This window comes from Scomber japonicus, chromosome 7 (assembly GCF_027409825.1).
Source record: "Scomber japonicus isolate fScoJap1 chromosome 7, fScoJap1.pri, whole genome shotgun sequence".
NCBI classification, from domain to species: Eukaryota; Metazoa; Chordata; class Actinopteri; order Scombriformes; family Scombridae; genus Scomber; species Scomber japonicus.
The window spans coordinates 14,519,443-14,527,497 of NC_070584.1; positions in this window are offsets into that span (position 1 = coordinate 14,519,443).

The following is an 8,055-nucleotide window of genomic DNA, read 5'->3' on the forward strand; positions in this document are numbered from 1 at the left end:
TTGTTATTTGTTAAGTTTTCAAATGTTACAAGACCAGAAAGTTTTAATTAGAGATGGTCAGCATCAAAAAGACTCAGACTTTAATCATGTAAAATTCAACACATCTTATAGTCTTAAAATTTGGAATCAGTTCACATCTTATACAATGTCCTAGTAGAAAGCAAAATAAGAGTGAGGCAACACTGTAGTGGAGAACATACTGCTGCAGGTCGTGTTGTCTGTGTCTAGCAGTAGAGGAGGTTGGCAGTGGCATTCGTGCCCTCCTGGAGAGTTGGTGCAGGTGTGGGAGCAGCCGCCATTCTGGAGTTTACATTCATCAATATCTAAGTGAAAATATACAGAGACAGGTGGTAAACTCTTTTTTGAATGCTCTTATCTTAGATTCCTGGCTGAGTGCGGCTTTCTCATCTCACTAATCCTGTGCTTTCAGGACATTTAATTATATTACAAACACACACACACACACACACACACACACAAAATGAGAAGTGAAATAACGTATTCATGGTAGTTTAGGCATCTACTGTATGCTGGTAAATCACTGATGCTCAGCTCAGAAATGATGAATGAGTGTTGATGAGTAACTGACCCACACAGGTGTGACCATCAATGTGCAGCTGGTAACCGTGCCTGCAGGAACACTGGAAAGATCCCTGAGTGTTGGTGCAAATGTGCTCACAGCTCCCGTTTAGTGCCAAACACTCATCCACATCTGGGGGATCAGAAACATTTAGTTGACTTGTTGGTCATGGCACAGTCTGGCTCATGTAGACTTGCATCAGAAAGTTTTTCACAAATCAATTTAGAGGTTGTCTCGATAAGCTTGGAGGACCAGTCTAGAAGGAGTTTGCAAAAGAGGACAAGTTGACAAGCCCTTGTTTGGATCAAGGGACCAAAACTGTCATTAGCTTTTGAGGATGATGTACATGTCCAAGGAGACACAATCTCATGTTGCAAACAGAAGTAATAGTCTATGACTTCTTTCACATGCTGCAAAAGTGTTTGTCTCTACTGTACAGTATGGTAACATTTTAAACATCTTACTGCATTTACTTATTATCTCCAATTACATATAGAGTTTTATCAATCATAGTTCAAGATGCAAAGCATTGCCCACCAGCTAGGTATTTACTCACTTTGATAAAGCCACTATAAGTAAAATTTGGATCCCCCTGGTGGTAATGTCAAAGAGGGCAGACATGCACACCTTATTTATGTGTGTTATATGAAAAACATAAAATGCTACACATAGAAGCTTTAAACCTGAAATAACTGATTTTGTTGGTCAAGTGGGGGCAGTGGAAACAGCACACTGACACATATTAGAAAACAGTTGCTGCCTCACTGTGTAGACAAGCTAGTTACTAGCTTTGTCTGGCTGTTATTTGGTGCTGAGCAGGACAATGTGTTATTAGAGTTTGAAATGTTGCTATGAGAGTGTAGAGTTGTAGCTCACACAATCATAACAATGTCATTAAAATCTCTGTAGAGCTGAGGAGAGACGATAGAATCAGGTGATGGTTCTCTGTGGGTTCATTATTATAAGGACCCTTTAAACCAATGGTCATGTGATCTGTGTTTAATATAAAAAATGCTGACTATAGCTTCTTTAATAACTGTGTAGGTTTGCTGTTGAAGTGAATGGGTCACTGCAGGGCTCCAAGGCTGGTCTTACCTGTGCAGTTGTGCCCATCCTGGTTCAGCTGGTAACCTGACGCACACTGGCAGCTGTACCCTCCTTGCTCATTGGTGCAGTTGTGTTCACATTGGCTGTTGCTCAAAGTACATTCATCGATGTCTGGAAATAATGAGAATTCTGAAGGACTGGTGTCTGGGAAGTACTATGTGCTTGAGTGCTGCTGGCACATGTAAGCATTGTTTACACACACACATACACACACTGCTTACCCACCAAAACAAGAGTATCCATCTCCATTGAAGCCCTGGTAGCACTGGCAGAAATACGAGCCAATGATGTTGCCACACCGGGCATTGGTGTCACAGCCATGACCACCTGATGCACACTCGTTCTCATCTGGATTGAGAGAGATTTAAAAAAAATACTGGATCCAAAACTCCAAAACATTTCTATTCAATAAACATTATTGTGCCACTCGGGATCATTTAAGCTTTAAAACACACGCATGCAGGAAAGCCGACCCTGCCGACAGGAAACAGAGTTCTTCATGGAGGGACGTCAGAACTAATTGCTTACCTTCACAGTGTGTGCCGTTTCCCCGGTAACCTGGCCGACAAACACACTTGTAGCTCCCAAGCGTGTTCTCACACACACCCTGACCATCACACACGGCAGGACTGTCTGTACATTCGTCCACATCTGGGACAGAGAAAGAGAGTGATACAGTGTGACTTCCTCATTCACTCACTGATCTGAAATTCACAATAAACTATTTTATTGCTGGTTAAAGAGCAACTGTCTTCTGTGCAATGCAAGCCCCCTAATTTTCATGTCGCCAAAGCCCAATTTAATGCTGATTAGGAATAACTGGTTCAAAATGTTGTCCTTGCAACACTGTATTAATGTTCTGTACTAATATAACACTCTTTTTCTTTTCCTCCAAGATCTTCAAATGTTCCCTTTATTCAACTTACAACTTGCACTACTTTATCATAGCAGTTTTGAAATGATAATTATAGAAATAGTGGTTCAATTAGAGTTAAGAATAAAAGCCTTGTCTGTTACCTGGACAACCTTAAAAAACAAGCAGCACGAGTTAAGCAGAGTTAGCACATCATACCTTGACACACTGTGTAGTCTGGACACACAGGACCTATGCAGGAGCAGAGTGACAGAAACATCACAGGAAAAATAGAGAAGACGAAAGGAGACGAAAAAAGTGGATTATGATTAAGATTTTAGAGGAACTTGGTCATTGAAGGAAAGGTGAAAGAGGGCTGAGAAACAATAAAAAAGTGTAACAATACAGGTAAGCAGCAAAGCAGCGGATTAAAGTACAGGAGTTCCCTTCACGTCAGCAGAACTTATTAGGTCTGAGACTACTCTGGTGAAATATGAAAAAGCCACAAAACATCAAACCTGAACATCAAACTTACCGACACAAGCAGGGGCTTCAGCTCTGAAGCCTGGCTGGCACTGGCACACAAAGCTACCGGGAGTGTTCACACACACGTTTCCCAGCTCGCGGCGACACTGCTCCTCGAAGCTACACTCATCAACATCTAAATAAGGATAAAAGCAAGGACTATAAATACAACAGGAAACTCTTATTAGCCAACCTTGTATACATTATACAGTACTGCCATGTTACAGTGGTATTATTTACCAGCCTTCAGACCTTTTTAATTCAAGTTTATTTTGTAGAGTCTTGGCTCATGTTTTGCCAAAAAAACATTTTTCTATTGTTTTACATCATTTGTTTGTATGTAGATTGACATATGAAGACTATTAAGAGCTTTTGTTTGTGTGTATTCTATTATTTATTCCATTTCTTTTTAAAGTGGAATATTGTCTATTGTCAACCTGAAACTGTAAATGTCAGAGGTTTTATCCCATAACATACATTTACACATATATCCTGCCAAAGATCGTCTGGATGTTTGATAAATTGCTTCACTACATACACTTTACGCTTAACGCCCACCTTCACAGCTGTGCACATCAGATGTCAACATCGGTCTCACCTACACAGCTCTGTCCATTTAGAGCCATTACATATCCCAGAGGGCACGAGCAGCTGAAAGAGCCAGGGCTGTTTTTGCATTCAGCATTACCCTGACAGGCCTGCAGGCCCGTCACCGCAGCCAGAGCGCACTCGTCTATATCTGTAAAACCCATAAGGCACACATGCACTATGACCATACCACACATGAACTACAGTACTTCATTGGCCGAATGAAGATTATTATTTCTGAAACTCTCTTTCCAACATGTTCTCACACACAAACATGCTCTCTCTCTCACACGCACACACACACACACACAGATGCTGACGAACCCTGGCACCCTCCAACACCCATCAGGTAACCACGGAGACAGCTACATGAGTAAGAGCCAGGGGTATTAGTGCAGCTGGCATGGAGACCACAAGGCCCCTCTCCTTCACACTCATTAACATCTGTTGAGTAGAGAGAAGAAAATGCACAGCATCTAATAGAGATAAAAAAAACATATGAAACAGGTGCTGATATCAGTGATGGTTTTAGTTCAGTATTGAAAAATTAAATGTTTTAACTAAAGTAGATGGTGCTGCTATTTGTCAAAAGTAAGACCACATTTCCCATAAGCACCCTGACAAACAATGTTTTGCTTTACTCTAGGGATGAACATGTTGGAGGATCATTTCTCGGTTGGCCTTTTACTCATTGTCTCATTGGGAGAAAATGTAAAAGGTTAAGCTACAGTAGTTGTTAAACAGCCGTCTTGACATATTCATACTGAATTCCTTCAAAACAGGTTGCAAATAGTTCAAAATGCAGTATAGAGCCTGTCCATCATTCTTCATTCCTCTCATTATTTTCCAAATTGAATGTATTAATGATTGATTGATGTCCTGGTGCTACACATGGCACACTTTCAAGCACTAACTCTGCCCCTTCTCACCTTTACACCCTCCTGCTCCCTCCACAGTGAAGCCAGCAGGGCAGGTACAGTTGTCCCCATCCGTCACCATGCCGGATGGACAACCACAGCCTGCACTGCTGTCCAGCTTCACCTGGTTCCCTGGACACTTGGGAACAAGAGTTGAACCCAGGGAAACTGTAGCAGTTGAGGGAGCTGCCAAAGTAAAAGAAAAAGGGGAAATTTGAGGAAAATCTGAAGGGCAAATCAGAAGACAATGCGGCAAAAGCAAAAAAAAAAATCCTCACATGTTGTATGTGTGTGGCTGGGTGTGGGTTCACTGAGATTTCCGATGGTATTCTTAATCACCAGGTCCTAAAACAGGAGAAACCAGCAATCTGAGTTTAATTAAAGTGCATTTCTAAATGGAAAGTACAGAAGCTGAGAACAGCTGTGCTTGCAATTATTTTTTTAATGCCATTCTCTCAAGATTAAGAAGTAATTTATCCTGTGATATCAAGAAAACAAAAGGCCTATCTCTCAAGATAGCATAATTTATCACAAGATGTATCATAAGTGGAGCTCATTCTCATTTGTTCAATCCTGTCTCCTGTCCAAGCCTTCTTCACCTATGGCTCAACTATTTATATCATGTACAGGAAGCCTTCAGGTGGCTCTTCAGCTCAAGGGTTGAACTCTGTCATATGCTGGTTCATATTTCCTCCCTTCACCCCACTCTACTTACTCTCATTAAGTCTAATAAAATGAAAATGATTGAAAGGTATTGCTTGGTACTTCTATATGAAACATCCCATCATATTAAGAAGGAGTTGATCAACCTGCCATTTGGCCATAACACAGATATCATTAATAAGAATGGTACAATGGCAAGGCACTCCTGATCTCTAAATAATAAACACACCAAAATAATTAACCTTGTGATTTCAAGATAATGGAAAAGAAAAAAGAAATGAGAAAAAGATAATTGCAAGCATGGCTGCTCTCGGTTTCTGTATGTCTTGCTTTAATTGAGGGTTTCCTCAAGCACTTGCCTGGTTAGTTGTGAACTCCAGCTCTGCAGTTTTCAGGACTTCATTTTCATTGTCCTCACATTGGGCCACTGACAAAACCAGCAGCAGGGCTGACAGGAGAGTCCAGAGGTGAGTCATTACCTGAATCTATCTTTACAGGAGGAGGAGGGAGAGGAGGTGCAGCCTGAACCTGAACTGAACCATCAGTGGGCCAAAGAAAAAAGAAATAGATAAGAGAGTTTAATAATGCTTAAAATGACATGTTGAGAGCATGTGACAGTTACTGGAAAGCTGAATGAATGTATAGTGAGATCAAAGATTAGTGTGCAGCACACACAGCAGCAGTACAGTAGACTACATGTCCTGGCATGCAAAACAACAGAAGTTAGACCACCCTGTTATTAAGTTGAGATCAACCCCCTGGGCTGTGTGCACAGAACAAAAGAAAACTTACTGCAGCTGTGGCAACTGCATTAAAGCCATGACTTGTTTTCCCCTTTGAAATATTTGGTTGAATTTTGTGTATTGTGACGTTAAAGTAATCAGTCAAAAGTTAAGACTCCATGACGATGTTTATGGAAAGCAACCCATAAAGACAATTACTTACGAATGTTTTCTAAGTATTAATGCGACACATAAGCTCTGTAAAAAGTGGAACAAATTCATTTCAGCCAACTTACCCAAATCAAAGCTATTTAAAAACGGGTTTGGGTCACTAGATTTCCAGATGCCAAAACGCGCTTTCCTCTCTTCTCCAGATGCGGGACTCATACAGCCCCCTCAGCCAGCTCTGTGTGTCAGTGTAGGGGGGGCTGTACACTCCAGCAGTGACTCTACATCCTGTCCAGGAACTCTGCACTTCCCATTCCTCAAATCCCAAAACCAGCCGCAGAAGAGGAACAACTAACATGCCGGTGTCGTCATGCTGGTTGCTTGAAGATGCCCCTGCTTTGAACCCTGACATGGAGGTCATAAACCAGTCAGAGTAAATGCTTAGTTACAGCAGGAGGTCAAAGCGACTTCACAGGAGAGTTCATAAGAAGAAAAGTTCAAACCTGAGGACTTAAGTAAAGCATGTCATTCCCATATCAAAGTCAATTTAAAGTTGGTCAGCTCAAGACACCACATGGTGGCAGCAGGTGTCTCCTCTTTGAGTAAAGTAACCTTCGACAAAGTTGGTAATATTTCCATTTTCATAACAATGCGGTTGCTTGGGTTTAGAAATATCTCACGGTCCATTTATTTCTAACTACTAACGTGAAGGTAGGACATTGCTATGTGATTGGAGAAAAGTTGAGGACTGAAAGCTTAATGTCTTTGGAGGACTTGAGCTGTAGGAGCCATTGGGTTCATTTGAAGTACGAACCCTAATGAATATCTTCTGCTGAGAGAAACCTGCCTGAGGATGCAAACATCTGGGATTTCCTGGGGGTGCAGGAACAGTAGGCAAAGTGACAAAAATGACAAAAAAAGGTTTTGTTTTTGGGTGAAACTTTTCTTTCAAAAATGTTGGATTAAAGATAATAAGATCTGTGTTTTCAAATCAGGCTCCCTGAGAGATTTGACATCAAATTGTTCTGTGGGAGCTGCCCAACACAAGTTCATATTCTTGGTGCCAGTGAGCTGGGGGCCACTGTAGCTCCAATGGATTATAGACATCAAATCAGACACTAATAGGATAGCTCTGTGGTAGTTGTTAAACAAAGAAGCAGTTATCATTCCCTTTTTGTATTCAGCTGTTGTCCAATATCCAAGCATTATCTATAGCCTATAGTCTTTTCACATTTCTGAAAAATACAAGAACCCATCTGGTCAACCAGGGATAACATTGTTGGGAATTCCAAGGCTAGACATGCACCAAACTTCACTCAAGTTACAGAAAATCAAATTGTCATGTCAGTTTCCAAAACCCTCTACAGACAATTATGTGGAGGATATAATGGGAAACGATAGTTTAATTATTTTAACCTTTGAAAATAATTAAACATTTTTCTAATGGCTTCTGATGTTTCACCTCTGCAGCAGAATGTAAACCACACAATGACCTACGTTTAACAATAAAGATAAAAATATAACATTTCACACAGACTGTACCTTTAAATAGTTTCTTGACTATAATTGTGTATTTCAATGAAATATACACCTCATCGCTGCACATTTATAAAGATAAAAATGGCTTAATTTCAAGAAAAAAAGGGCATCTTTCAGAATCATGCTTTAGAGAAGAAAGATTTATTCGATTTTTCTTATGAAGCAGGAATATGGTTTAGAAAATACTATTACACTCTTTTTTGATGAATGAGTTTCCTTAGGATTCAAGTTATGACCAGTGTTTTGCCTTAAAAGTATTCTATGACTAATCAGCATATACTGTATCAAGAATATAATCACAATCACTTTTTAATGGCTTTAACTTTCATCACTGATTTAACATTTTGTAGCTACCAGCTAATAGACCTCTTTCTTTTGTGAAAGATGTTGCAG